General features: G+C 40.9%; 1 non-coding gene across 1 annotated transcript; it reads left to right on the top strand.

Moving 5' to 3' along the window:
- Positions 1 to 10,120: 10,120 nt before the first annotated feature.
- On the top strand, positions 10,121 to 10,226 carry LOC141615906 (small nucleolar RNA R71). Its single transcript, XR_012530292.1, has one exon. It is a non-coding gene; the product is annotated as a small nucleolar RNA R71 (small nucleolar RNA).
- The last annotated feature ends 11,821 nt before the right edge of the window (positions 10,227 to 22,047 follow it).

The following is a 22,047-nucleotide window of genomic DNA, read 5'->3' as shown; positions in this document are numbered from 1 at the left end:
TTGATGACCTTATTTTTGGTACAACGAATGAAGTTCTTTATAAATACGTTTCGGATCTAATGAAATGTGAGTTTGAAATGAGCATGAGTGGAGAACTAAGATTTTTGCTTGGGCTTGATTTCTTAAAATCAAGCAAAGTGATAATGGAACCATGATCCATCAACAAAATTATTTTAAGGAAATGTTAAATAAGTTTGGGTAGACTAGTGCTAGATCTTATGCTATACCAATGGTTTCTAACATCAAACCTGACAAATATGAAAATGGTAAGAGTGTTAGTGAAACCGTGTATCGAGGTATCATCGGCTCATTGGTCTATGTAACCACTAATTGACCCAACATACAATTTAGTGTGTGCTTGAGTGCCCGTTTCCAATCAAATCCTAAGGAAAGACATTTCAAAGCCGTCAAAAGGATTTTTAGGTATTTGATTGGAACACAAGTTCTATGTCTTTTGTATCCATCTCACTATGAACTTGATCTTCTAGGATTTTTCGATGTGGATTTCTTAGGTAGCTCGTTGGATAGAAAAACACTTTGGGTATTGATACATTCGTGGGACCGTGTCTCATTTCACGGGTTTCAAAGAATAAGAATACCATTGCTCTATCCACGACGGAAGTGAGTATGTGAGTGCGGCTTTTTCTTGTGCACAAATACTTTGGGTACGACAACAATTGCATGAATATGGTATTATCTTCGACACCACTCATTTTTTTGCGAAAACATATCGACATAAGACACATTTTTTACGTGATCAAGTTGAGAAAGGTAATATTTGTCTTAACTTTTGTAGAACGGAAAATCAAATAGCCGACATTTTTATCAAACCGCTTGAAAGAGAATAGTTCGTAAAACTTTAGTTGGAAATTGGTTTATTGGGTGACATGTGTAATACCCGTCCTTTTAGGGACCCATTGACTGACGTTGACCGACCTTAGTGACATGTCTTGGCCTTCGGGAAACCTTACGAGCGGTGTCTTGTGACATGGTAAGCTTTGGGTGTGTGGTACTCGATCTAGTCGAGGCCACTCGATCGAGTAGCTTGGAGGCTCGATCTAGTAGGGGCCACTCAATCGAGTAAGTTAGTTACTCGATCGAGTAGCGTGTTTACAACGAGGAGTTATATATCGTGTTTCGTATAACCGGAAATCATTTCCGCCTCTCTTCTCTAAACCTAAATGTCGCCTCTTCTTCTTCCCTTCACCCTAGTTCCTTCCTTTGAGGTCCTTGAAGATGCTTATGCCATGGGGATAAGTTGATTGAGTCGGGTAGCGGTCTTGACGCCGGATAGCTATATATGTGTAAGTATGTCATCGTCATCATCATTGTCGTTGCTGTTTTTGGTTAGGGTTATAGTGGTTGTGATATATAACTATACTATTTGTATAGGTGTGTTGCGTGGTTGTTTGACATCTTGTGGTCGGAGGTGGATTCGCTGAGGTGCGCTAAAGGTAGGTTCGCCTACTCAGTACTGTTGGTTGTTTATAGTGTCTTTTGATGTGGTTTGATTGTTGTTGTTGATATGGCTAATTGGTTGAGGTAATTGACAGGGCTGTCGTATACCTATAAAAAATAACTAACTAAACTAACTATATAGCTAGGGAAGTCAGGTCGATCTCCTCAGGGAGGCAAGATATCTGTAAAGAGTCTGTTTATTTGGTCACAAATGGGGGGTTTGTAATTTGATTTCTAAATTAATTAAGGCTTTATAGGAAGAGAAATAAAGAAAGAACAATACAGACAGAAAATGAGAATAAACTATCAATAGAGAGGGGACATGTCAGGATTTCAGTTCACTACGGTAGTCCAGTGACTTAACTGTAAACTACTTAGATAAATTACTGCGAGACGGATATGGAAAGGTCCTTCCGGTCCACTTTCTACCCTAGATTCCCACTAACTTAACTTCCGTCCTCGTCAGGGTAGTCTACTGTTCATAGCAGGCCTATTTAGTCCAATCTTCCGATCCAGGATTAAATTTAACCAGATTAAAAAGGTGACTCAGAAGCGTGCACTCAACTAAGTCGGTAAATACAGTTATATTGCTATGGGGACAGAGTCTCACAAATAATTCATCTAACCTATTCACTATATCGTCACATTTCTACCGTAGATTCCCTAATCCTAACATGAAACAAATTAGCTATTCATGCTATTAATATTGTCAAAACTAATAACAATGAAATAACTAAAATTAAACATAATGAAATAATAATGAAATTGCATAAACAAAGATTAGGGCAGAAATTAAAAAGGAACAAAACAGGTAATTAAAGCAAATGATTGAAAGATTAAGATTAAAAGAGAGTAGAGATTACAATCACAAGAATATGGCGTACAGAACAACTAAATCCAAGCGAGAAAATCCGAAAGAAAAAGTTACAGTAGAGAAGAAAAGCAACGTAGTCCTTTTGCAGGGAAAGATGAAAAATAGATAATCCGATAATAATTAGATGCCTAATGACCTAATTAATGTACGTTTAAAAAGAAAAATACTAAGTCCAATAACTAAAAACAAGTTCACGGACTAATTAAAGCCCATGAAAGACAAAACCACTAGATCGAGCAGTCTGAAACAGCTCGATCGAGTACTTCTCCAGGAAATCTAGTCGATCGAGTAGATATAATGCTCGATCGAGTAACCTCTAATTCCAGCACTATTTGATCGAGTAAAATACTACTCGATCGACCATCCTCAGCCATAGAAACCACTCGATCGACCAATAAAACAGCTCGATCGAGTATTCTTCCTCCGAAATAGCTCAAACTCGTAACCGACTGTTTCGTAGAACGTTCCTTCACGTATCCCAATGCAAGATCTCACTCTGAAAAATCCCGTCTCCTCAAAATGCAAGCAAAGATGGACGAAAATGGTTCGATTCCACTACTTTTACATTCATTCCTGCAAAATAGACAAGACGAACCAAAGTAGCCAGTTCAGGGCAAAATGCAATATAAACAGTACAAAAGTACTTGGAAATACGTGCTAAAATAGGCTAAAAAGACTATAGAAAATGCACGTATCAAATATCCCCAAACCGAACCTTTAATCGTCCCCTAGTAAACTAAAATGCAACTAATGGAACGGAAATGAAAACTCAGAGCTAACTTAACTTGTCTACTTGAACCAATTTAATGCAACAAAAATTAACAGTTATAGCTAAGCAGTCAATCCGCAAACGAGTTATAAGCTGTTCAGAAATATAGCCAACCTATCGACCTTGCAAGACCATCAAAATTGGACTCTCACGTGGTCACTCTTCTCTCATGAAGCAAAGGGTAAATATTATATGTAAAAGAGAGAAAGAGAAACAGTCACTCACCTAACTGCGACCTATATAACATGCATGCGACAAAAATGAAAGACGATTCAAGTACTAATGCACACACTCCAACCGATAATGTCCGTCACAGCCGAGGGCTTACAAATAATATGGGAATAGTGAGGGTCAGGTGACAAAAGGCAAAACAAGTTATGGTAATGTGGAGGTAAAAGCGTCAAGATAGTTCCTAACAGGACCATATAACGCCGTCCGAATCTCAACCGACTGAAAAATAAAGTACAAGTGCCCTTCATTTGGCACATAACTCACTATTCATTTACACTATCTCCTCAAAAATATGGAATAAAACGGAGGAGTGAGACCGTCACAATATAAAAGTGAACACAGACGATCTAAAAATCAAACCAGCTCAAATTTTTCAACATTTCATTCTTCTGGTTTCTTCACTGTACAGCGTGATTTTTTTTTTCTTTTATTCACGTTTTTTTTTTCAATACTCCTTTTTTTTCTCTTCTCCTTCTCCCTTCCTTAATTCTCCACCAACTCCGATCAAATTAACACATGGGCCAAACTGCAGACGGAAAAATATACCACAAAAGACAAACTAAACTAGCTTGACTAGGCAGGCTCAGTTAGGGATGTAGCTAATGAGTCAAAAAGGCAAGTTTTGACTTAAGTGGAGCTAAATGGGTGAAAAGTATAAGAAAAGGGGAAAATTTGAAAGCACCTCCCTGCATGTGACACCAACCACAAACCCGAATGTGTGCATTTGAACAAGAAATCGAATGTCATAAAAGTGCAAAAATGATGAACATGCTATGCAAGGAGTACTACTCTCAATTCCTAATGAACTGGTCATGAATGTCACCAGTTATGGGCTCTAAAACTCAGAAATTATAAGTAGCTTGTCGATTTATCAGGTCAAGTCTAAACAGTCAGCTATATTTGAACAAAAACTCGTAGACTATACGTATGACAAAGCTAGCAACTGTCAATAAAAGTGCAAGGCTCAAGTAAAATGACAAGTTATAGTGCGATATCATCATGGAAATCAACAGTTCCGACTCAACCTATATGCAAAAGTAAATGTGAATATTTTTGGATTTTTGAAATTTTCTAATATTTTTGGTTTTTTGATTTTTAATGAAATAAATAAATAATGCAAGCTGAAAATATAAACGTGAATGCAAAACAAATGCAAAATGCAGACTCAAAAGGATGCAATACCCTCCCCAAAACAAAACGGACAACGCCCTCGTTGTCCTCCAGCATACACCAGCAGATATATACAGGGGAACGGGAATATACAACCTAAAAAAGAAAAATAAAACAAAAATAAAAAGGAGACAAAAATAAAAGAGTGAGATGGGACATACAAAACACGAACATCCCCAAACCAGCCAGAAAACTGGGGAATTGAGTAGACCAGCAGCTACTCGTCAGGCTCGTCGTCACGCACGTCCTCCACCGTGTAGTCCGGATCCACCTCCTGCTCTCTCCTCATCCTCTGCTCAGCTCGATCTCTCTCCGCCGCCGCCGCCAAGTCCTCGTCCTCCTCCTCCTCCTCCTCACTAGTAGACTCCGGATACCCCTCAACTGGGAACCGGTATAAGGAAGGTTGTGGCCAACCCTCTGGGATGGGACGGTGTCGCCTCATGTGGTCCTCGTATAGAGGGAACAAAGTCAAAGCTAAGTCTCGCGCCATACGAGTCTGTCTCTCTGCAATCTCAAGTAACAAACCGTCACGGCGCCCTTGGTCCATGACCGAGGATGCCTCAAAGGGTGGTGGAGGTACGAAATTAGCCGATAGGACCGGCTGTGTCTGTGTCTGGTCGGCGGGTGCGGGAGTAGGAGTAGGAGTAGGGGTCGAGATAGGAGTGGTCGTGGAAGGCTGGCCACTCGCAGAAGGTGTGAACCCCTCTCCGGTCTCAAGTCTACGCCGCTTCTTAGCTGCGGGTAAAGTAGTAGGAGGTCGAAGCGGGAGGTGGTACTCAGGTAAAGGTGGTGGTCGGACGCCCCGTGAAACAGTGGTCAAAGGGGCGAGACGAGGCAGGGTGTCACAAGGAAGGTCTACGGATAGGGAACCATCTATCTTCCATGTCCGGTAATCTATAGTCGGCCAAATCTGAGAGTGCATGGCAGCTAGGCTCAGATACCTATCTCCGTCTATATAAGCTAAGTCACGAGGTAAGACGGTGAGGAGAGAACGGGCAAGAAAGGTGGCTATGCCACCGCAGACGATAGTGCCCACGACCTTCTCTCCCTGCGACTGGAAGTACTTGGCGGTCAAATAAGCGATGTTGAGGGTAAAGGGACCCTCGTCGTCGATGTTCAGGTAACCGCCTAAGATAGAGAGCTCGTTGTTGTTGATGTTATTTGGCTCCTTTCGGCCGGGGGGAAGGTGGACCTGGGCGAGCTTTCGCCCGTGAAAAATAGTCTGTGCCAAAGCCCGCCGAAGCAGACTGATGACCTTCCTAGGGGCAGAAGTGTCACCCCTGAAGGAAAGGCCGAGTCGGGTACCAAACTCCTCAAGTGTCATAGAAAAGGTACGGTCATACAACCGGAAGGACACAGAAAGAATAGTGGGGGCAGCATCGTGTGCCCCGGAGGAGAAGGTAAAGGAGCTGAAGAACTCAAGGCTCAGCTCCCTAAAGGTATGGCCACTCATAGTAATAAGTCCGGCCATCCCCGTGCCCCGCAGAAGCTCACAGACCGGCTCATAAAAGCCAAGCCTCTCTAGTGACGTATGGCATTGGAAACACGTAGGGAGAAAGTCACAGTCAACTAAGTTATAAAATCTATCACGATGAACACCATTAACAAAAGTTACCTGGGGGATCCTAGGGTGTGAGTCGAGGGTGTCATCCACCCGAATAGTAACCGTGACAGCAGACACGCAAGAAGCAGGTGTAGCACGACCACGACCGCGACCCCGGCCTCTAGAACCTAAGGTAGAAGACCGTCCAGTGACGGTACGAGGAACTAGGGCCGCTCTGAAAGCAGCTGCGGCTGCAGGTGAGTCCGCCACATAAGTGCTCACCGTGGCTAAAGTAGAAGCTGTAGCTGAAACAGTATATGCATCAGAGACCGCCACTAAGGAAGAAAGACTAGCAGTAATGCTAGCAGTAGTAGTGGCTGTGACTGAGGTGGTGGCTGGAACGGTGCTAACAGAAGCAAAAACAGTACCGGCAGCGGTAACAAGGAAAACAGAGGTACTGGCTGCGGTACTAGCAGGTACGGAGGCGGTGGTGCCAGCAGGGACCACCGTCTCAGGCAAGGACGGACTGACAGTCGAGCTAGTGGAAGGCACAGAGCTAGAATCCATCCTAATCAAATAGGGCAGGGGAAACTGATAAGAAAAAAGCATGAAAACAGCAGAGAATTTCCCTAAACAGTAAAAAATTTTGACTGGCAGCCCTAATTCCCACAATTTTCCTCAAAAAATTCGAATAACACGGATGGTTAGTGATAGGGTATAGGGTAACCGACAACAAGTGCAACCAATTAAGCATCAATTGAGGGAAATTAAGCATAAACAACAGTATAAACCCAATATCAGTCGAAAATTTCGACTAAGATGAACCCTAATCACAAATTTCCCCAAAAAATTCGAATTAAACATGTGAGCATCAATGAGGTAAGGGAATTAAGCATCAAGTCAGACAAATTAAGCATAAGAACGCAATAATAGTCGAAAAAATTCGACCCAAGATGAAAAGCGAACCCTAATTCCTAATTCACTTCATAACAAAACAAAATTAATGAAATTAAAATGCAAAGAAGTATAGAAATTACTTACATGATGATGAGGAACCTACAAATTGAGCAAGTAATCGACTAAACAAGCAAGAATGGCGATTTTTTGATCGAAAAATCAAAAACCCTAAAACCCCTAATTGACCGTGTAAAACAGCGAAAATCAAAGGGAAAGTAGAGGGCAATGGACGATTAATTAGCAAGGAACAAAATGTAGGTGGTGGATTTGGTAAATGGGCAAGAAAAATGGAGATATTGGGGATTTTTGGTCGCAAATAAGGTGAAGTGAGGACGAAATAATGAAAGAGGAAAGGAAGTAATAAGAAAAAGAAGGAAGTTAAAAAGTCTCCCTGCGTATCCTTTGCAACTTTACTCGATCGAGTGGTTTAAAACTACTCGATCGAGAGCTTCTTGTATGCATCCCCTCAATCGAGTAAAAATTTACTCGATCGAGTACTCCCCTTTTTAGCTATTGTCGATCGAGCAATATGAAACCATTCGATCGATCAAATTTCACTCGATCGAGTACACAAAGTACTCGATCGAGCTCTTTTCCTCGTGTAAGCCTTTGAATTTGCGTATAATCTCCCCAAACCTGCATAAAAACACTCACAAAAATATCCCAAAATACCAAATATGAATAGTAACAGTCTATAGTCTTCTAATCTACGCTAAAAATGTCTAAATTCTAATTGTCCTAATTAAATGCAATAAACAAATTCAACGGAAAAATAAAAATTGTTTATACAATTTGTTACACGGGGCATTTCCCCGCTCACTTCTCAAAGCAATTCAGTATTCCCTCGGAGGGCTTCTGACTGGAGGTCGTTACCTCAGCAACATTAACCATCCTCTTCAATTTCGATGAGCTTGTATTTGAATCGTTAGGAGGAGAATAGTTGACGTCCACATACGCGCGAACTTTTCTCGTCCTTACTCCTTTCTCACCAGCTTTAACATCATCACTCCCACTTTGACTAACATTAATTGTATAATAACCATTGACAACTCCCGCCTGATTTTCATCTGTACCTGCAGCAAGGAAAACAGACGAACTTTCCTCCTTTCTTCTCTCAAACTAAGGCGGAGGGGCCACGATTGCAGCACAATATTCCAAATTTTCATTTGGAGTGTTGATAGGAGGGTCAGTAAAAGAGAGGCCATTGCAAGGCTGAGCTTGCATGGGAGCCCTTCGGGACTTAGACTGATGGAATATCAATACTTTGTCCCCAACCTGAAAAGTCAATGTCTTGCTCCCGACGTCTATCACTGCACGAGCAGTGAATAAAAATGGTCTCCCTAAAATAATAGAGGTATGGGTATCCTCGGGGATGTCAAGCACAACGAAGTCAACGGGAATAAAGAACCTCCCGATCTTAACAGGTATGTCTTCTATGACACCTAATGGCCGTGAGATACTACGGTCGGCCATCTGAACAATCATATTTGTGCAATTAAACTTGGTCAAACCAAGTCTCTTAGCCAGAGACAGCGGTAAGACACTCACGCTAGCGTCATGATCGCATAACGCATTATCAATCAAGTGGGTACCAATATGACACGGAATCGAAAAACTACCCGGGTCTGACTGTTTGGGAGGTAACTTATTCTTAACTAGGGCCGTCCCTACCTCATGGTCATTAATGTGCCTCTTACGCGATAAAATTTCTTTCATAAATTTAAGATAAGAGGGTACCTGTGTCAGCAGTTCGGCGAATGGCATAGTGACTTTCAAGCTTTTCAGGAGTTCGGCAAATTTGCCGAATTGTTGATTAGCCTTAGCACTCTGCAAACGCCTCGGGAAAGGCACCGTGATGGGTATCTCGAGCCCCTTATTCCTCTCTTCCAATGTATCAGCCGGATCAAGCTCTAAATCTTTCGATCGAGACTTCTTTCCTCTCGAACGAGGTCTTTCAGGCGATGTTTCACTCGATTGAGCACTAGCAGGCTCTCGATCAAGGTCTTCTTTATCAACATTACTCTATCAAGCAAAAATATCACTCGATCAAGTAGAATCTTCAACAAAATCACTCGATCGAGCTGTTTGATTTACTCGATCGAGTTGTTCTTTTTCCTGTTCACTCGATCGAGCAGAAATTCCACTCGATCGAGTCCTTTCTTCAGCATTTCTACTCGATCGTCCAACTAAAACCAGTCGATCGAGTATCTTCTTTGTCGTCAGCTCTTTTTCTTCAACAGAACACTGTTCATCAGCAGTAATTACCTTCGTCGGGTCTGATTTTAACAATTTCGGTCCCTCATATGAACGACCGCTCCTCAAATTAATTAAACTCACCGTCTCGTGTGGATTCTTATCAGCTTGTGACGGTAAATGACCCTGCTTCCTCGTGCATTGGTTCGCGGCTAATTGGGCAACTTGGGTTTCAAGTGACTTAATATAAGCTTCTTTTTGTTAGTCACTTAGCTGCCACTGCTTCGTCAAAGACTGCAACATTGTCTTCAATTCAGCTAACTCGCTCACCCCACCTGAGGATGATGCACCGTGATTAGGTGTAGGAAAAGAAGCTGGCTTTTGAAAGCCTTGTTGAGCCTTGTGAGGAGGGACATACGGCTGCTGCTGCTGCGGTGGAGGAGTAGGATTGAGCACATTTTGACTTGTCCACCTCAAATTGGGATGGACTGCCCCTTGGTTATTATAATAGGAACTCCCTCCTTGCCTGTATTGTTGAAAAGCAAGGACCTGTTCCTTCTCTGTAAGACAGTCAACAGCAGTGTGACTGTCATTGGTCCCACACCTCTCACATGTGACGGTTTCTCCTCTAGTAAGCAAATGAACCATCTGAGGCTCCCCAGCAGAATGCAACTCCAACTTATCAAACCTAGCATTCATAGCTTCCAGCTGAGCCACAACTTGCTTATCGACTGCATGGACCGTTCTAATACCATCCCTCGGGTTCCCATACTCAGCACAGTGGGTCGCCATCTCTTCAATAATAGCCCATCCCTTATCATCATCGGTATTCTTTTGAAATCTTTCGTTAGATGAAGCATCAAGAATGGCTTTGTGATCATCGTATAGCCCATTGTAGAACTGATTGGACAGAAACCATAGGTCAAAACCATGGTGAGGAAGAGACCTCACCAACCTCTTGAACCGACACCAAGCTTCATAGAAAGTTTCATCAGGTGCCTGCTTGAAGCTAGTGATCTTGGCCCTCAGCTGATTAGTGCGCTGCGGAGGGAAATATCTCTTATAAAAAGCAAGAGCAAGGGTCTCCCAGTCTGTGATCCCTGCGGCCGTGTGGTCCAAATCGGTCAGCCACTCCCTGGCTGAGTCAGTTAAAGAAAAAGGAAACAGCACCTCCTTAATCTTGACTTGAGTTACCCCCTTTGTGGCGGGGATAGTAGAACAGTAGTCCATAAAGACCTCCATATGCTTTCTCAGGTCTTCACCTGCCACTCCTCTAAAGAAATTTCTCTCCACCAGATTGATATAGGACGGACGGATGTCAAATGTATTTCCATCCTCATTCTGGAGATTCAAACCCTTTGGAATAGACGATGCTTTAGGCTCTGAGTGACTGGCAATGTTCGGCATCTTTACTGGTTGGTTTACAGAACTGAAAGTATCTTCTTCAAAAGACGGATTTTCTGTAAATAGGAAATGCTGAAGCTCTGGTTCGAAAGTACTCAAGTCTTCCTTTCGTGATTCTCTTTGCAAACGTAGTCTATGCCTGAACAGTCTCCCAGGCTAAGAATCAGCTGAAACTAACTCCAACCTGTCTGACTTGGTATACACAACACTGAAAGAAAATGAATAAGAACTGCCTTTAGGAATAAAAATTCCCTGAGACGGATAAAATAAATGAAACAAAAACAGATAGGGCAATTGCCTCCCCGACAACGGTGCCAAAATTTGACAGGGCTGTCGTATACCTATCAAAAATAACTAACTAAACTAACTATATAGCTAGGGAAGTCAGGTCGATCTCCTCAGGGAGGCATGAAATATGTAAAGAGTCTGTTTATTTGGTCACAAATGGGGGGTTTGTAATTTGATTTCTAAACTAATTAAGGCTTTAAAGGAAGAGAAATAAAGAAAGAGCAATAAAGACCGAAAATGAGAATAAACTATCAATAGAGAGGGGACATGTCAGGATTTCGGTTCACTACGGTAGTCCAGTGACTTAACTGTAAACAACTTAGATAAATTACTGTGAGACGGATATGGAAAGGTCCTTCCGGTCCACTTTCTACCCTAGATTCCCACTAACTTAACTTCCATCCTCGTCAGGGTAGTCTACTGTTCATAGCAGGCCTATTTAGTCCAATCTTCCGATCCAGGATTAAATTTAACCAGATTAAAAAGGTGACTCAGAAGCGTGCACTCAACTAAGTCGGTAAATACAGTTATATTGCTATGGGGACAGAGTCTCACAAATAATTCATCTAACCTATTCACTGTATCGTCACATTTCTACCGTAGATTCCCTAATCCTAACATGAAACAAATTAGCTATTCATGCTATTAATATTGTCAAAACTAATAACAATGAAATAACTAACATTAAACATAATGAAATTGCATAAACAAAGATTAGGGCAGAAATTAAAAAGGAACAAAATAGGTAATTAAAGCAAATGATTGAAAGATTAAGATTAAAAGAGAGTAGAGATTACAATCGCAAGAATATGGCGTACAGAACAACTAAATCCAAGTGAGAAAATCCGAAAGAAAAAGTTACAGTAGAGAAGAAAAGCAACGCAGTCTTTTTGCAGTGAAAGATGAAAAATAGATAATCCGATAATTAGATGCCTAATGACCTAATTATTGTACGTTTAAAAAGAAAAATACTAAGTCCAATAACTAAAAACAAGTTCACGGACTAATAAAAGCCCATGAAAGACAAAAACACTAGATCGAGCAGTCCGAAACAGCTCGATCGAGTACTTCTCCAGGAAATCTACTCGATCGAGTAGATATAGTGCTCGATCGAGTAACCTCTAATTCCAGCACTATTTGATCGAGTAAAATACTACTCGATCGACCATCCTCAGCCATAGAAACCACTCGATCGACCAATAAAACAGCTCGATCGAGTATTCTTCCTCCAAAACAGCTCAAACTCATAACCGACTGTTTCGTAGAACATTCCTTCACGTATCCCAATGCAAGATCTCACTCTGAAAAATCCCGTCTCCTCAAAATTCAAGCAAAGATGGACGAAAATGGTACGATTCCACTACTTTTACGTTCATTACTGCTAAATAGACAAGACGAACCAAAGTAGCGAGTTCGGGGCAAAATGCAATATAAACAATATAAAAGTACATGGAAATACGCGCTAAAATAGGCTTAAAAGATTATAGAAAATCCACGTATCAGTAATTGGTTGGTGTTGTGTTGTGTTGATTACAGTTGTTATGGTACAACTGATTGTGGTTGTTTGTCTCTGGTTCTCGAGGTGTGTCCTCGGCTAAGTGGAGTCACTTGCGGGAGTGGCTTCACGCCCTAGTTTTGCCCTCCGTGGAACCCGCCGTGGGAGGGGATGTGCACATTAATGGGACAGGGTTATCGCTCGGTATGATGAGCGGGGATTTGGTGGGTACGTCTGTGGTCCCCCACTGGCAGGGCTGGTCTAGTGGACAGTCGGTGACGGTGATTGATTGGAGGAGATGTGGCTAGTGTGTGTTTTGTTGTATCTGTATTTTGATGTCATTGGTTGGTGTGTTTATGCAGTAGCTGACCTTGTGTGGTTTGTCTCCTTGTTTATTTATGTTGTGTCTGCCATGATCCCTTATGGTGAGCAGTCAGGCTTAGCAGGTGATGTCTTGGATGATAGCTGGATACTTGGCGGGATGAGTCTTTCACGAGACATGGCAGAAGTGTTGTTCACATAGTTAATAGTAGTTCGAGTTGTACCTTTTGTATATCTTAGTTTTGTTTATCACTGTAATGTAACTTAATTGTTCTTTTATCGACATTTGATTATTACTGTCCTCGGGTAATCGAGATGGTGATGTCCTTATATGCTAGGGAAGGTCTTGTTAAGTCTCCTTGGTATATGGGGGTGTCACAAAGTGGTATCAGAGAGACGATTTTCGAACCTGTAACAAATGAGCCTAATGAACGTAGTGAGTCTAATAAAATGAACTTGGTGTATGTGTATTGGGAGCCCCAGCTGATGATAGATTTTGGGTGAATAGGCGCCCTCATTTCAAAATCATGGCCCCATTATGCTTAAGCCAGTCACCTGTTATGGGGATATCGAGTCGGGAATTATGTGCCTAGTGTGTATAATAGTGATGTTAGGGATGTTTGTGATGGAGTCTTTATGGATGCTAGTGTGTGTGATTGTGATTAGAACCGTGAGAATCTATAGTTGAGTAGTAATGGGAGTGGTGTTGGTAATGTTTGTCCCAAATAGTTGGTAATAGAATTTGACTTGAAAGAAATTGTGAGTATGGTATGTGGTAAGGATGGTAATTAGTAAGTCTTGAATGAGTTGTAGTAGTTGTCAAACTAGTACTGGGGGAATGTGATGGATAAATGGTTGACTGCTTACGTGATATAGCATAGTTAACTTGAGAAAGCTAGATGATATTTGTTGTGACATGGTTAAGTTGCTAGTGAGCTTGAACGGTAAGTCATAGCTTAAGGCTAAATGAATGCTTAAGAGTGATATATTGTAAGCGGTATTGTCAAAGTTACAAATGCATGATCATAAGTAAAGAAACATGGTGAAAGTATACGTGAGAAAGCAAAACGTGTGGTCTTTTGGTTGCGTAATGGTTGTTATAGAATAAATTGAAAGAGTTCAATGAAGTAACGTGTTTGTTAGATTGATACATTGTATTTGCGTGATAGTATTTGTCGTGAATGAGTATAATAATTTGTGACGAGTTCCAAATTCATTTGGGAATCAACACGCGTTGCTATTTTGCAGGAAATCTTTAGTTAGTCTCATAATTTCCGATCATGTACCTAGCTCCACTTGACCGAGTACGAGTGCCTACTAAACCGAGTAGACCTCATTCGATATAGTTAGGAAGCTATTAGGTCGAAAAGTTAGAAATTCCTGCGAAAACTCGACCGAGTAACATACTTACTCGATCGAGTAAGCTGCTACAGTGCCACTGAAACACGGGGTCTTATACCCTCTTTCCCTAATTCGTTCTCTTATTTCTTCCACTCCACAAAACCCTAATTCCTAATCTCTCTCAAGTAATCTTGTCCTTGGTGATTTGTGCTTAAATCTTGGTGATTCCTTTGCTTAATTCGTTCTCTTTACTTGCTAATCAATCAAGGTATGAAAGTTTATCCTATTTTGATGTTTTTGATTAATTAGAAGCATGTAGGATATTGGAAATTGCTGGAAAATCGATTTATGTGGGCTAAATCTTGCTTATAATTGTTATAATATGATCTAATTGCTTCAATTTGTTGATTATTGACATTGGTTATGCAAAAATCGAATCAAATTAGGGGTTTATATGACTCGAATTTTCTAGGGTTTGGGATTTTGAATGGAATTTTGGTTGTCTTTTGTATGTAAAAGGGAGAAAATTGGGTAATATATGTTATACATATCATGTTTAGAGTTGATTTTGATGATTTTACCGCAAAAATTTGCCTTAAAACTTGATGTGACTCATATTTGCGCACATTTAGTCCCCTAATTGAGCCTATTTTGCATACTATTATAACATCCCATGACCATTTTATCCGTCAAATGCCTTCTATTTTGCTTTCCTATTGCCTTGTGTTCGTTTTGTAGGAAAGGAGACAATTAGGCGGAAATTCCTGTCTCTTGAGCATTATTGCGAAGATATTGATGATATTGGTTGAAGGAGTATGAAAGGAGAGGCAAGAACTAAGACCAACTTTCCAAGAATAAGAAGAAGCTAAAGCACTCTGAAGAACAATCCGAGCGTCCAAGCTCCAAGACGCTCGTCGCCTGCTCCAACAATCCAAGCGTCCCGACTATCCAGCCGCTTGTCTCATCAGCCCAGAATCCGAGCGTCCCGAGACCAATCCGCTCGGATTCCTCTCCAGTGCAAAAAACGTCCTCTTCCTTGTTCCACTCGGGATGCGCATATTTTTGGAAGACTATCAAAAGGGAGACTAGCATCCTTTTGGAGAGGAGCATTTCCTCAACTTTTCACTTAGCAATGCTATTTACTAATCTACCCTTACTTAACCTAATGATGTACTACTATATATACTCCATTTGTAATGCTCTCTTAACCAAGTTCCCTTAGATTAGAACAAAGTTTCCTTAGATTAAATCAAGTTTTCTTAGATTAGATTAGGAGTAGATTAGAATAGATTAATCTCAATCTTTCCACAAAATTACACATTAATCTTTCCTTAATTATTGTTCAAGTTTATTATTATTGGGTAATTGAAGATTATCGGGTTATTATTGGGGAATTGACAACTCTTCATCAATCAATCAAGTTCTCTTCTTTTATTCTTTGCTTTATTATTAGAATCATGTCATGTTTGGTATAAATTCTTTAACCCTTTCTCTCTTTATTGTTTATTTCCTCATTCGCTTGTCATGTTTACACTTGTTGTGATGATTGACACCATTAATGACATGTTTACCATGATAATAAGTGAGTAGTCTCTTAACTAGGATTAGTGGGTAATTAGGGGAAACAAACATGGGGATTAATCATGCTTAATCTAATATGTTTTCATAATTAAATTGCTTGCTTGTTGTGATGTCAACATATGCACATGTTATGTTTGATGAAATGCTAAGCCTATGAATCCTTGCATTTTTACCCATCTCTTATCTACTCAACTTGACTTGTAAGATATAAACCAACTCGAATCTTGTTAGATCATGCATAGAAGTGATTAGGAGGAAAGTAAGTCGACTTGTAGGTCTTGTACAATCTAATCGATTCGGCTCCGGGACCCAACTCTTCCTAAGAACCGTAAGACATAAACCAACTCGGTTCCTTTACAACATAAATTGCTTCCAACTTTGTGAACATGATTGTATGATCAACTCCCATGAATCCCCTATGAACCCATGATATCCTACCACTTTTAATCATTTGTTTACATCTCTAGAACACAACTACAAACCCAAACAAATTGTGACACTAGCATAAATTGAGATAGATAGAGTTAGAACCCAAAGCACACCGTCCCATGGATCGACCTCGAATTACAGCTAACTAGTTGTTTGTTGAGTATTATAAATGTGTTTGATTGGGAGAACCGACGACATGTCTCATCAAAATGGCGCCGTTGCCGGGGATGGTGCTATGTGATTAAGTTCTTACTTGTTTGTCGATTTTGATTTTGCTTTCACCTTGAGGAACTTTTTCCTCAAGGATTGTTCTTACCATTTTATTGTAGTGTCCATGCTTGTAGTTGTTTCCTTGTCTTAGCTATGATGGCTCAAGACTTGACATATGGAGTATGTGATGGATCTTTTGAGTATGACTATGGGTATGGGGAGTTTGAGAAGCAAGTCAACATAAACCTACCTTACTATTCGTACAATGAAAATCCTAACTACTACCCCAACTTTTCCCACCAAAATCACCACATCCAATATCCACAACAACCACCCACCCAATACCCACTTCATAATATATTTCAATTGCCACAATACAACCACTTTGACACCTACCCACAATAAGAAAATGAACCCATTCAAAATATGATCCTCCAAATGATGGGATATCAACAAAAAATTTTCAAACAAATGCTAGAGGAGAACCAAAAGAGGGACAATGTTCTTTAAGGCATTGTTACCCAAGGTGAGGAATTGGAAATTCAAATTGCCGAATTAAAAGAGTCAAGAAATCACTCCCTACCATTCCTTGGACATTGATCATGAATGTGAATTTGAAGTAGTAACCTTTGATATGGAAAATAAGAAGTGGGATGAGCCAATCTCCTTGAGCTCTTATGTGTATGAAAGTGTTGTATTTGATGAGGAAGATATGAGGTTGAGTAAGCCAAATACTCTTAACCTTTGTGAGTATGAAGGTGTGTCTTTTGATGTGAATATTGAGATGGTGGAGGAAGAAATATTGAAGAAGAATGACGCCCCCATTTATGATTCATATGAAGATAGTGATGATGACAAGCCTATGGAAGAAGCTTATGCAGAATATGTGTCTTTCAATGACTTATGGAATGTAGAAGAGGAAAGGACTTATGATATTGCCTCACTTGAGGAGCCCATCCTTGAGAAGTTTGAGGTATGCTTCCATGAAGAAGATGAATGCCTATTTCCTATTGACCATGAAGACCTTTTCGCACCCACCATGGAACCTATGATTGTTGGAGATGATATGGGGGACCTTCTCCAAAAGGTCAAAACATCATATAAAGGGTACTTGGTGGAGAAGCTCAAGAACAAACTTGCAAATGAACTTGCTTGTGGAAATTTGGTACCCACAACATCAATTCCTAAGGTATACGGTCATCAATGTTATGAGAATTCTCCTTCTACTTTGGAAGGATTGATAAATCCAAATGCTATCATCATCACCAAAATTGAAGGAGAAGATGGTGAGTGGAAGTCTCCAAACAACCGTGAACCATACTTCATACCTTACATTGACAAGAATCATGGGCTAATTGGTTTGAAGCATCGCAAATATTCAAGTGCCAAGAAGAGGAAGAAAACAAGGATGAATGACAAATTTCCTTTGCCAAGCTTCGCCTTGAAGTTAAGCAAACCATACTTATGCCTATTTGGAGCTTGTTCACAAGCTTTTGATCTCCTTCTAAGAGCCTTGAGTTCTATGGACAAAGAATTTCGACAATTTGAACTAGTTTGGTGGAGTCCTACCTCAAACCACCATTTGTAAGATATCTCTTGAACCTTTACCTTGCATAATATTGTACATTTTCGCACTTTTATTTACGCTTTCTTGCATGAGAGTAGTGAGAGAGAGTTTTCTGACATTTTTATTAAGCACAATTTCAGAAAAAGATAAGGAGGAATAACAAAAGGGTGCAAGGGTACGATCTTGGAAAGAAAAGAATGAAAAGTACGAAAAACAGCGAGGGACACTCGTCCTCAGCCTCCCTACGGGTACTGTTTGGCGCTGACTTGAAATCCGAGCGGATTATAGGACAAGACACTCGTCCAGGAAGAGACGCTCGTATTATCAGTTGGACGCTCGTCCTATAAGACATCTGAAGAAAAATTTCGCACTGGACTTGAATCCGAGCGGATTCTGAAGAAGACGCTCGTCTTTGTTCAGCCGCTCGTCTCAAGCTCGATATGCTCGTCTTTTGTCCACCCCAGATGAAGCAGAATCCCTGTATTAGAATCCGAGCGTATTCTTAACAAGACGCTCGGACCACCTGCAGAAAGACGCTCGTCCCGACACTAAAGACGCTCGGATTCCTGCACTTACCTCGAATAATCCGCCGGAGTCCGACCCTCAGCCGCTCGTCCCACACTGCCTTTCTATAAAATCACCCCCACCATCCCTCATTTCCTCATCTTATCTAAACCTAACCCACTCATCTTCATCTCCAAACACTCCCTTCACAACAAAAATCAACCAAACCCTAACTTTCCCAAAATCAAAAATGATGAATCTTAAGGGAAAAGCCAAGAAGCTCGTTGAAGCCGCCGCCAAGAAACGCAAAGGCTCGTCTTCTTCATCCCCTCAAGAAAGGATGCCGCCAAGAGACTTTCGCCCCGTGATAAGAGGAGGGGTAGAACAACTTGAGTACTTTCCGGAGGTACTCTTCACATCCGATGACCACCGCATCAAGTTCGTCAAGTTGCTAGGTAAGCATTACGAACCGACTCAATTCATTAACACTAAGGTGTTAGAAGTCCTAGGGATAAGGTATCAAACCGAAATGTTCTTTGATGGTTTGGGGATTGGGAAAATATCCCATGCCCATGAAGAGACATACCTAGCCTTACCTTGGAATTTTTGAGTAGCCTCCGCATTGTTTCCAACACACAAAGGACCGTTGGTATGGAGTTCCGGTTGTGCAACCTCGACCATAGCCTAACACTTTACCAATTTGCTCATATTTTTGGTCTTGTTATACCAACAAGCAACACCAACAAACCCTCCGACTTTAATGTGGACCTAATTTGGAAGGTTATTTCTGGGAGGGATTTCATTCACCAAAAACAATGCTATACCTTTGCAATCCAGCACCCGGTGATTCGGATCACCGAACGTTTCGTAGCCGGCACCACTAATGGGAGATTTGAACAAGATAGGTGCACTCTCCTCGATATGACATTCCTTGAGTCCTATCTAAATGTTCGGGGGACAAGGCGATACAACTTCAATACCCCCTTGAGATGCTTACTAGATTCTACGATTTTTCTCAAGGGAACTCCCAACTTAAGACCTTCGGGATGGGAGGTCTAATTACCATTTTGGCTAACTACCTTTGTCCCGGGTTCAACGTCCATGGGAGTTATGCGCCTCTTGAGGGTAGTACTTTGATTGATGAGGACGCCGTCTTTAACCACCACCAGTGGTGTGCCTACACAAAAGGCGGGAGTGTAAAATGGTTCACAAAAGGGTGTTCCTCTATTATTCTTTTGGGGTGGAATTGATGTGACCGTAATTAGCACATATTTAGCCCCCGAATTAGCCTTGTTCCCATGCTTTTTAGTGCATATTTGGGTCATTTCTTATCTTTAGTTCCTTGTTTTGCATATTCTTTGAGATTTTGATCCCTTGGTAGGAAAGGAGTAAGAATCTTGCAATTTCATGGCAAAACGAGACTAAATTGATCGAATTCAATGACCAAGCATCAAGGAGAGACAAGATTAGAAGGCCTTTGTACATATTATAGTAGAAGAGCAATGTTGAGAAAGGATCCTTGAGTCCCCAAGGAAATCCCCAAGGAATTTATGAAGAAAAGGGAAGAAAAGAAGAAGATGTCTTGCTGAGTGACAATCCGTGCGGATTGTCCCCAATCCGGCCGTCCCACAGCTGCACAATCCGTGCGACTTTTCTCTAATCCGCTCGGATTCCCCCTCCACAATCCGCCCGGATTCCCTCGAATCCGCTCGGACCCCATCACCAGAATTCGCCCGTCCCGACCCTATTCTGCCCGGATTCCAGCACAGCGTGATTTCCTCTTCTCCAAGCTACGAAGAAAGAAGCCCTTCCTTCGAAAAATACCGGCTCCTCCTTGCTCAATCTAAAAAGTGTAATTACTAGTTTAGCCCTTAGTTAACCCTAATGCATCCTCCCTAATTTCCACTATAAATACCCCATTAGTCTAATTAGAGGAGCATGTTCTTCTTATCAATAATTAGAGTAGTTAATATCAATCAAATCTCTCTTTAGTTTTGTAATCAACAATTAATCAAGTTCTAATACAAGTTTTATTTCCTTAATCTCTCTTTTGTTCATCCTTTATTTTGGGTAATTGAAGATTATTTGGGTTATTGTTGGGAGATTGACAACCTCTCAATCAAGCATCAAGTACTTCTTTTATCTTTGCTTTATTATTGGAATCATTAGTAGGTATAATCTCTTAATCCCTTTTTAATTATTGTTAATTACTTTCATTTATTCATCATGTTTCATATTGTTGGTATGATTGACAACCTTGCTAGCATGATCAACATGATAATGAGTGAGTAGTCTCTTAGCTAGGGTTAAATGGGTGATTAGGGGAAACCAACATGGGGAATGATTCATGCTTAAATTAATATGCTTTCATGTCTTATTTGCTTGCTTGTTTTGATCTCAACTCTTGCACATGTTATGTTTGATGAAATGCTAAGCCTATGAATCCTTGCATTTACTATCATCTTCTATCTTTTCAATGAGACTTGTAAGACATAACCCAACTCGAGTCTCATTAGACCATGCATGTTGTTGAGTAGGGAAGATTAAGTCGACTTGTAGATGTTGTACAATCTAATCGATTCGGCTCCGGGACCCAAACTTTCCTAGGATTGTAAGATATAACCCAACTCAATCCATCACAACAATAATTGCTTGCTTATAATTTGAGAACATGTTTGTATGATCAATTCCCATGATTCCCCTATGATCCCATGACACCCTAGTGCTTTTAATCAATTGTTTACACCCCTTTAATTCATCTTGCTTGTTTATTTTCATTGCTATTTTAGTTTAGTGACCTTCTACATCAACCCAATTTGTGACACCCCTTAGACACCACTAGTTGCAATAGAAATCTCATTTCAACTCCCGTCCCTTGGGATCCGACCTTTAATTGCCTCTTTACTAATTGTAGAGTTGTTTGTGAAGTTATAAATTGTGTTTTGATTCGACCGTGACCCAACGACCACATCTTTAATTGTGAACACGAAACGGACCCGATCAAAAATGGAGCCGTTGCCGGGGACGGTGTTTGTTTGATTTAGATTTCTTTCCATTGTTATTAGTTGTGTCTTTCTTCGCCTTGGGGAAGTAAAACTCCTCAAGGTTTGCTCTAATTGTTTTCGAGTTGTTTGATATTTTGCATGTCTAGAAGGTTACAAGGTGATTTGTTACCTTTTGACCGTGAAATCGAAAGAACCTTGACGAACAATATGAGACTTGTTAGGAGGAATTTAAGAGGTATTAGTGAAGTTGTTCAACCCACTAGTGAGTTCGTCAATCCTTTCGCAATAGAAGGAGAGGAGAACCCATTACACAATACCCCACAAAATCCACCTACAATGCCTAAATTCTCATCACACTCCGTACCCACCGAGGAGAATCTACCAAATGGTACTCCTACACCGCAACATCTAACCGGAAATTTTATTGCCAAGTCCGCCTTCATCCAATTAGTTGAGAGGAGCCAATTTGGGGGGATGCCTAGTGAAGACCCTCATTCTCATATGGAAACCTTTTGCGACTATTGTGATGCAATCTCTCAAACGGGCGTGACTCAAGACCAAATTAGATGGGTCTTATTTCCTTTTTCTCTAATCGGCACCGCGAGCAATGGTTGAAGGGCCTTGATAAGGCCACTCTCGGAATAGATTCTTGGAAGAAGTTGGCTCTAGCTTTCTACAAAAAATTCTACCCACCGGAAAAGACTAAC

The sequence above is a fragment of the Silene latifolia genome, chromosome 11 (assembly GCF_048544455.1).
Source record: "Silene latifolia isolate original U9 population chromosome 11, ASM4854445v1, whole genome shotgun sequence".
NCBI lineage: Eukaryota > Viridiplantae > Streptophyta > Magnoliopsida > Caryophyllales > Caryophyllaceae > Silene > Silene latifolia.
The sequence above is the reverse complement of the archived record's forward strand: the minus strand, read 5'-3'. Positions and strand labels throughout refer to the sequence as shown.